This window comes from Apium graveolens, chromosome 8, assembly GCF_009905375.1.
Source record: "Apium graveolens cultivar Ventura chromosome 8, ASM990537v1, whole genome shotgun sequence".
Lineage (NCBI taxonomy): Eukaryota > Viridiplantae > Streptophyta > Magnoliopsida > Apiales > Apiaceae > Apium > Apium graveolens.
Window position 1 is genome coordinate 179,583,302 of NC_133654.1, and position 9,477 is coordinate 179,592,778.

Below are 9,477 nucleotides of genomic sequence, written 5' to 3' on the forward strand. Positions count from 1 at the left end.
AATTTTACTATCAGGAAAGGCCAAAGAGGTGGCCGACACTTTAAAGGTAAGAGGATAATTATAGGCGCTTGTGCCAAAGGAATACAGTGATGATGGTTAAAGCTATGAGGGTTGTATTATGGTTTGGAAGATTGACATTCCTTCTGATGACCGTGCAATACCCAATCGTAATAGTAGTTGGTAAAGGTTGAATTCGTGTAATTGCCATGAGCGGGCTATCTATCTCAGAAGATACTATCTTGAGATAAGCCAGGACCATGTTTCAAAAAGGACTAGATGAACCCTTGAGTTAAGTCTTCTATTTAGGGCATACGATTAAGAATGGTATTAACCTGCTATCGTTGCTTTGATTGAAACTCTTCTGTAATTTTATCTGCTTCATGTCAGGTATGTATGTCAGGATCAGGAGTGTTCTTCATGAATCATGAATGGTGACTATGTTACCTCCTTAGAAGAATTTTATACGACATATATGGACTCCGTATGGTTAGATATTAAGATTTCATGGAAAGTGAATGATGACAGTAGGTCAGTGGTGGACCATAGTAAGGCAGTAATGATTCTGCGAGTAATGAGCTGATTACAACCATGAGAGTTGTATTGGAATGGATGTTGAGATTGAGTACCACTAATCGGGTCGTGGTAGAGTAAGTTATCATTGATAGACTAATTAAGTAGAGTATCTACCTATTGAATATTTATTCTTTCTTATCAATAGAGAGTCGTATTATTATACGAGGAAGGTTGCGGTGCAAGCATAGAATTCTAGTAACGATGATGTCTAGAATGAGATCCCAGATTCGATTTTTGATATCGAGGGAGTTTCAAAGGTGATTGTGTATAAGCTCGAGGAAGAGCCTGGGTCCATAGAATGATGGACGGAATAGCGAAAATATTTAGGCATGTGAAATACGATGCTATAACACTTGATGTTGATATAAATATATATGTTTTGTTCTCCTATGACAGACCTCTATAGTTCAGAGGCAGATTCCAAGCCAGATATTTTATGGCAATAAAATTTTTACGAATATACAATTCTCTTCAGTTCGTTCTTTTCTCTTCTTTTCATTTCATGTAAGCTGAGAAGAACAACCCTTCAAGAAGGGGAGGTATTGCCGAATGACTATCTATCTGTGTGATAGAAGCCTAGTAGGATACCATCTATTGTTTAATTGCTTGTCAAGTACTAAAGGCTGGCCACCTTCTGTACTAACTATGCGATATAACAAGTGTTCATGATCATAGTGATCTCTTAATAAGTTCTTTTACTTCTATATGATTGATCAAACCTTGGAAATGGAAACAGCTGAGAAAGGAGTAGTAAAGTTATGGTGGTAGTCAGAATGGAAGCACATTCGTGATACTAAGGTTGACGTGGTTATTAAAAGGTTATAGAACGCTAACGAGCAAAAGTATAACCAGTATAATATTAGGAACGGAAGGTAGTAGCGATTACGAACTGGAAAAGAATGGGTATTGAGACGCTAAAGCTATAGTGCTAGAAGCTGTGATAAAAAAAAGAAAAAAAAATTCCATGCAATAGACTTGAAAGAATTTGGAATGATCACTTAACGTGGATTGAGTTATCTTACGACAATAGATCATATGTCATTATCGAGATATCGCCTTATGAGATCCTTGAGGGAAGACAATGTCGATCTCCCTTATGTTAGGATGAAGTTGTAGAGCGCAAGATACTCGGACCAGCAGTGGTCCAAAGGACCAAGGATTTAATAGATTTAATCAGAGGACAGCTGGTAGTAGCCCAAGATGGACATAAGAAGTATGTTGATTTGACACGAAAGGACAAAGAATAGGAAGTAGGGGACCTAGTGTTGTTAAAGGTATCCCCTTGGAAACCCTTGGAAAGGATTGATGAGAATCGGAAAGAAAGGAAAGCTAAGACCACAATTTGTCGGATCCTTGGATATATTAAGAAGTATTGGGAAGTTAGCATATGAGCTAGCCTTACCCCAGAACATGTAGCAAGTCATAACGTGTTTCACGTATCAATGTTAAGGAATTGTAATTCGGATGTCAGATAAATAGGGGCATATGAGCGCATATACATGCAACCCGACGTAACATATATGGAGCAACCAGGAAGGGTTATCAAACTAGGCAGAGTTTGGTGGTAGGACCACAATGTGGGAAAATTTACTCGAGAGTTAGAAAGTGCAATGCTAGGAGAGTATCCCTATTCATTTTCTATCTGATTCCGGGACGGAATCCTTTTTAAGGAGGGGAGACTGTAATAACCCCAAAATTTTGAACTTTTTGTAACCCTTGTGAATAGTGTTTTTGCTGAAATTTCTGAACAAGAAAACTTTTCATGACACACTATGTAGGGGTTCTGTTATGGATATTCTGAGATCTTATTAGTACTCTACATGGTATATAAGTGTATGTAAAGATCGTCAGAATCCAATTCCGAACACTTTGATTTTTCCCGGAAATCCACTAGATACGGAAAGAATTGAGTATAAGGTCACATGATAAAAAGGATTCAAATTAAAGGATTATAAGAGAGGATCATAAAAGGAATATAATATATTGAGAAAGGTTAAGGGAACCTAAGTAATAAGATCCCGGGTATGATTCTTCAAACGATAAACGAAAATGAAAGTTAAGCGAACCGTATAACAGATCAGCGGTCATTAGGCAAACAATTAGGAAGTTAATCAAAGAGATTAGAGAGGATGATGTCACCCAACCAATGAGAAGAGGACAAAGAGGGAAAGATGACATCATAGCATGACATAAGCATGACATGGGAAGGAAGGAGATGTGGTTGAAGTAGAACCACACAAAGTCCAAGGTTAATAATGTAATTAACCAAAACAAAACAAAAACAACCAACCAAAACAAATCAAAGCAAAACACAAAATCATTTCTTTCATTCAACAAGAGCTTGCTCTCGGCTTTTTGCCAATTTCAAAGGGAAAATTTTCAAAATCCAAGATCCAAGCTTCCTAAATTGGTAAGATAATTCCCTAGTGTTCCTTATGCATAGATATGGCTATATTATGAGTTTAAGCATCCCATTCATTCTCTATCTTCTCCAATAAATCAATGAAGAAGACAATGAATAGTGATTTCAAAGATTTTAACTTGATTTTCTTGTTTTTCCTTTAAGATCCAAGCATCCCTAAGACTTCTCAAGGCTTCCTAAGGCCTCCTAGCTACTCCCACCACTTCAAGGAAGGTATATCATCTCCAAACCCTAGCTTTACTTTGTTAAATAGGATGATTCTAGTTGTTATGGTGATATAGTAGCTTAATGCTTGTTAGTTTAGAATTTGGGTTGGAGTGGTAGTGAAATGGATGGTGAATCTTGTTGTTTTGGTTAAAAGGACTTAAGTATAGTTAAATTCAAGCTTAAGCATAAGTATAAATGTTAATATTGAATTGATTGGGGCTGTTAGGATGTGGTATGGATGGAGTTTGGATTGGGATGTGATTGTAGCTTGATTATGGGTTGAATAGGAAGGGTACAAAATTGGGAAATCGCGTAAACATAGCCGTCGTAATGTCCGATTTACTTTAGACTGCTTTTGTTCATAACATTAGGACCCGAGAACCCCCTGCCAGATGTTGACCATTGCCATGTTTAGATAGCTCATGTTATGAGCTTCGTTTTGATATGTAGTTCGTTTGATTCCGATGTACGGTTTAGGAGAAACGATCGCTTTAAGTAACGGCATTTCGCGAGTGAAACATTTCCCCTCGCCTTACTTTGAAACATAGGTTAAAGACCAAGAAGGGTTAATTAATGTATGAAACAATTATGGTAAGAGTGTTAGGCAGTTGGTAAGACACTCGCGAAGGAATCGCCTTAAAACTCGTAATGGTTAAATTATTAAAAATGGTGGAGCCGAGGGTACTCGAGTGACTTAAGAGAATCAGTAAGCGCAAAACAAGCGTTAGAGTCTAAGTTAGTTAAAGTATAGATTTACAAGTGACTTTGGTTTAATTCCAACTTACTTGTTGTTTATAGGTTACCAGACTCGTCCCGAGCCTTTTATCACCCCCAGTCGCTCAGGCAAGTTTTCTATCCGTTATATTGTTCTTGTGATGTATACACTTGTATATGCATTATCTTGTGATAGATGCATAATGGTTATTTAGCAAATTTTTGCGATATATTGTAGCATGTAATATGGTATATATGCATGCCTGTTTCCTATTCTTGCCATATATATATCTGTTGGTTCAGTTGATAATACCTATGCTAGAGAATAGCGGTAATTTGCATATACCCTTAGTATAGGGACCCAAAGGTGAAAATATTTTCTAAAACCGGGAGTTGAGGATCCGGAGTAGATTTGATATATATATATATATGTTTATAGTTTTCAAAACTATTAATCGAATAAGGTTTATTCGATAACTTTATTTTATTAATGAATATTATCTTGAATATTCATTCAAGGACTTATGACTCTTTTATATTATTTATTGAATATTACTTGAATATTCATTTGAGGATGTATGACTCCATTATTTTATTTATTGAATATTATTTATAATATTCATTCGAGGTATTATGACTCCGCTTATTATTTAATAATATTCTTTAATTTATTAAAGAATAATGTTTCGATAATCAAACTTATTTTCGATTATTCAAATAAAGATAGTACTTTTGTATAAGTATATCTTTGATTATTTAATTTTCATTCAAGTAAGAGTTTTAAAACTTCTACTTCAATTATTTTTATAAAGATTATTCTTTATGGAAATATTATTTAAATAATAATATTCAGATATTTCTTTATATTGAGACTGATTTACTTCATTAAATCAGCATCATTCCAAACACTCTTTAAAGTGTTTTCAAGTCTTTAAAATGATTTTCAAAAGTTAGAGCGGATCCCAAAACTCATTTTTATATTTAAGATCTTCCTTTTAAAAAGGGGATTTAAATACTCGCTCAAAACCAGAGGGATCCGGCTCGGTGGTGTGTTTTATATTCGCAACAAGGTTGCTATTTTGATAAAAGAGTTTTTGATTACTTACCCAACACTCGGGAAGTAAAATTCTTGGAATAAGTTAATCCATTAACAGGCATCGCCTGGGAAATATCGGTGAGTTTTCATTTCCAACTAGATACGACTTCATGGTGGAGCCGTATAAATAAGTTTCTACTTGGGGAAAGTGGGGACGAGCTTCACATTTCAGAGTCATGGATTTCATCTGAACTAGGAGTGGCGTAAGTGGCCGAGTAGCGCCGGCCCAGCCTTATTATATTGGCCCAAATGGCCTGGAAGTTCCGCTAAGGCGGTCCATTCCTTAGGAGTTCAGTGTTCGGTTGACAAGTAAATCCGATAGGTTCTCCTCTACATGTAGAAAATGGTGGGGTTGCACTACTACGACTGATCATCGTAAGTGGTCTTCCTGGCGCGGCAAACTCTTGTAATGAGTTCATCATCTAATTGGATATTTCTGCAACACTACCCAGAGCACTTCGATAGAAAGGCTACGGTTGGGCGATTGTTGAGTGTTGGCAGGGTCAAGTTTTCAAAATGATGTTTGCATCAAATGAGTATCTCGTAACTTCATTGTATTTTGATGATATTTTAAAAGATTTAATCTATTCCAAATCTGGTCTTGTAGTCTCATCTATGTGATGAACTTTTGAAACTAATTATAACTTGAACGGTGGTAGTTCAAGTAGTATTTGGAAAAGATATAAGTATATTCGAGTATCTTGTAACTTCATCTTTTAAACTTATATCTAGTAAATGATTATCTTATGCATGACAAAGATTTTCAGAAAAACGTTGAGACAAGGTTAGATATATGAGATCACCTTGCAACGATATTTTTTATACAATTATACACTGGAACTCTGTGTGTATTATGCATGGAAGAGGACTTCCAATATTTTGAAAAGTATATATGTATATATATACTGAATATTTTACGACTTCATCGCATTAAGATATCAACTTGGTTTATTTCTTTTGACCAAGACTTTCATGAGTACTATGAGAATGATCATATATTATAAATTATTATACATATTATTTCGGTGGGCTTGTTGCTCACCCTTGCTTTCTTCTTTCATCATGCAACATCAGATAGATAAGATGAACAGGACCAAGCTCCCAATTCGCAAGCGGAATGGAAACGTTCCGCCGCTTCCTGGAAGCGTTGAGGCCGCTGTAGCTGAGGTAGAAATTACCAATAGGCTAAGTTTTCAACTAATGATGTACCAGACTTATGTATAATATGAATTGTAATAATGGCAAAGAAAATGTAAATTTATTCAGAAAACCTTTTAAGGTGTATTGGCATATAATTGTGGAATAAAACGACTTGTGTTATTTTTTAGTATTCATCTCTGAGACTATAACTTGTGGTGTGTGTGTGTATATTGTGGGGTCACAGTTCAGAGTAGTTGATTGTTTAATAAGATTGGGTGTTATTAAGGGAAATGGAACTCGTGACAACCCGGATCCCCGACCCCGGATTTGGGGGGTGTTACAAGCTACCTGGATCTTTAAGCTTTGGAGGTAATTTTTGTTGCAGCAAAGGACTGCACTCTTCCGTTAGAGCAACGGTATCAAGGTCATCCGGTTTCACCATCCTTGAAAGAATACTCTTCATGAATTTTGCATAACTAGGCATTTGCTCGAGAGCCTCAGCAAAAGGTATGTTGATGTGAAGTTTCTTGAACACCTCCAGAAACTTACCGAACTGCTTATCCAATTTTTGTTGTTACAATCTCTTAGGGAAAGGTGGTGGAGGATAGAGTTGTTTCTCCCTTGTATTACCCTCAGGCAGAGTGTGTTCAACAGTAGTCTTCCTTGGTTCCGCCATTTTCTCCTTTTGCTTCTCTTCTTCATCCACAACTTCAGCTTCTCCGTCCTTCGTTTTTTCAGCATCAGCAACTTTTCCAGACCTTAAGGTAACAGCCTTTACTTGCTCCTTAGCTTCCTTCCTGCCCGACACTTCAGTATCTCTGGGAAGTATGTCAGGTTGACGATTGAGGAAGGCATTGGCTATTTGATCGATTTGATTTTCCAAGGTCTTGATAGAAACAGCCTGACTTTTGCACAACAGCTTGAGTTCCTCGAAATCAGCACTAGAAGGTGGAGCAGCACCTCCGTGTTGAGGATATGATTTCCTTTGAGCATAATGTTGTGGTTGCTGAAATCCAGGTGGATTAAACTGCTTACTTATAGGCTACTGATATGGTTGCTGAACAGTATTCTGAGTATTGCTCCAGCTGAAATTGGGATGATTTCTGTTGTTAGGATGATAAGTAGCTGGCACAGGCTGCTGTGGTCGCTGATAATTGTTCACATACTGAACAGATTCATTGACAAGAGAACACCGATCCATAGCATGAGAACCTACACAAATCTCACAGATCATAGCTATCTGATTGACTCCATAGGTGGCTAGAGAATCGACCTTCAAAGACAGCGCTTGGAGCTGGGCTGCAATAGCTGTAGCTGCATCAACTTCCAGAATACCTGCTACCTTCCCAGGCATCATCCTTTGAGTTGGGTTTTGATGCTCATTTGAAGCCATAAATTCAATAAGATTATAAGCCTCAGTATAGCTTTTGGCCCACAAGGCGCCTCCAGCTGCTGCATCGAGCATGGGCCGAGATTGGGCCTCCAAACCATTATAGAAACCAGTGATCACCATCTAGTCAGGCATACCATGATGTGGACACTTCCTCAACATCTCCTTGTAGCGCTCCCAAGCTTCGCACATAGATTCTGCTGGTTGCTGCGCAAACTGAGTAAGACCACTCCTCATAGCTGCAGTCTTTGCCATTGGATAGAACTTTACCTGAAACTTTTGCGCAAAATCTTGCCAAGTAGTGATGGACCCAGCTGGTTCAGAATGTAACAAGTCCTTAGCTTTATCCCTCAGAGAGAATGAGAAAAGCCTCAGCTTAATAGCCTCATCAGTAACACAATTATATTTGAAAGTACTACAAATCTCGACAAAATTCCTGATGTGCATGTTGGGGTCTTCAATCGCAGCACCTCCGAAAGAAACGGAATTCTGCACCATCTGAATGGTGCCCGGCTTGATTTCAAAGTTATTGGCCTCAATAGCCAGATGCATGATGCTTGACTAAATGTCATCAATTTTAGGCCAAGAAAAGTCCATAAGAGCTGGATCTGCCGGAACTATACGATCGCCCATGATTACTGGTTCTTTCTGCTCACTCTCGTTATCTGAATCTTCAAATTCTATCTTCTCCGGAATATCAGGAACTGAGTCTGTCTCCTCAGCCGTATCTAAAGTCCTCTTGCGAGTCCGAAAACATGTTTGCATAAACGCTCGCTAAAGTACCTGAAACACAACCGAAAACGATAAGTAACACGTCTTAATCACTGAGTCCTAATGACCATTGATGGTAAGTACATAAACTAAACAAAAACGCCGAGTCCCCGGCAGCGGCGCCAAAAACTTGTTAGGGCGGAAAACACGCGCTAATAATACACGCAAGTATACGCGTTCGCAAGTAATATAGAATACTTTCTAGTTCGTTCCCACAGAGACTCGGACTAATTATGCTCAATTAACACTTACTCACCAATGTATGATTACTTCTCAATGTCAAGTCAATAACACTTAGATTGATTAACTAATTATTAACTATAATTAACTACGAGAATTAAACACTTAACAGACACTTGAATTAACAATATTAAACACACATGAGATCATAACTTCATTACTACTTCCTTCAATAGTTATTGTTATTACCCTTAGCATGTAACGGTGATGATATTAATCGAACAACACTAAACTGATAAAAGCCAACTTTCTTTGTACTAATACCATTCTACCAAACATCCACAATTAAGATAGAAGTTGAATAGGCATTAAATATGTTGAGACCCTATATGTCTATAGAATTTGAAAACATAACGACTTAAGCACAAGTTATTCCTTATGATTATACAGGGCAAGTAAAACAGTTAGAATTACCCATTAATCATGCATACACATACATGAACCTATGCTAGCATGGCAAGTTCTAAATCTCAAGATCCACCGTCACTTCACAAGAGATTAACACCCTATCTTATATGTTCGCGATGCACATAAGACGAATAAGCACAACCATTACTAGATATCATACAATCATCACACACTAAGGTATTAAACATCTAACTAAAGAATTCCATAGCAAATCCGTTACGACCCCATGATCAAAATTAACCCATGCTAGAACTCATCGTCACCATGGGTTCATATGAAAACATGATAATAACATACGAGAATAATTAATAAAACTACTTATATTAAACCAGAGTACGTTACAAGAGTAATAAGGTTCAAAGTAAAGAAAACTAGCATCCACTGATACAATGAATAAAAGAATCACAAGAAACTATGCTTCCTCTTCGTTGCGATTTGCTAAAACGGTCTTCTTCCTTATCTCCTTGCTCCTCGATTAATACCACGATTCAACACACATGAAACGTCTCTGAAAAC

General features: G+C 37.2%; 1 non-coding gene across 1 annotated transcript; it reads left to right on the forward strand.

Annotated features, from left to right (window-relative positions):
- Nucleotides 1–7,675: 7,675 nt before the first annotated feature.
- Nucleotides 7,676–7,782, forward strand: LOC141681673 (small nucleolar RNA R71). The gene has a single exon (XR_012559099.1). It is a non-coding gene; the product is annotated as a small nucleolar RNA R71 (small nucleolar RNA).
- The last annotated feature ends 1,695 nt before the right edge of the window (nt 7,783–9,477 follow it).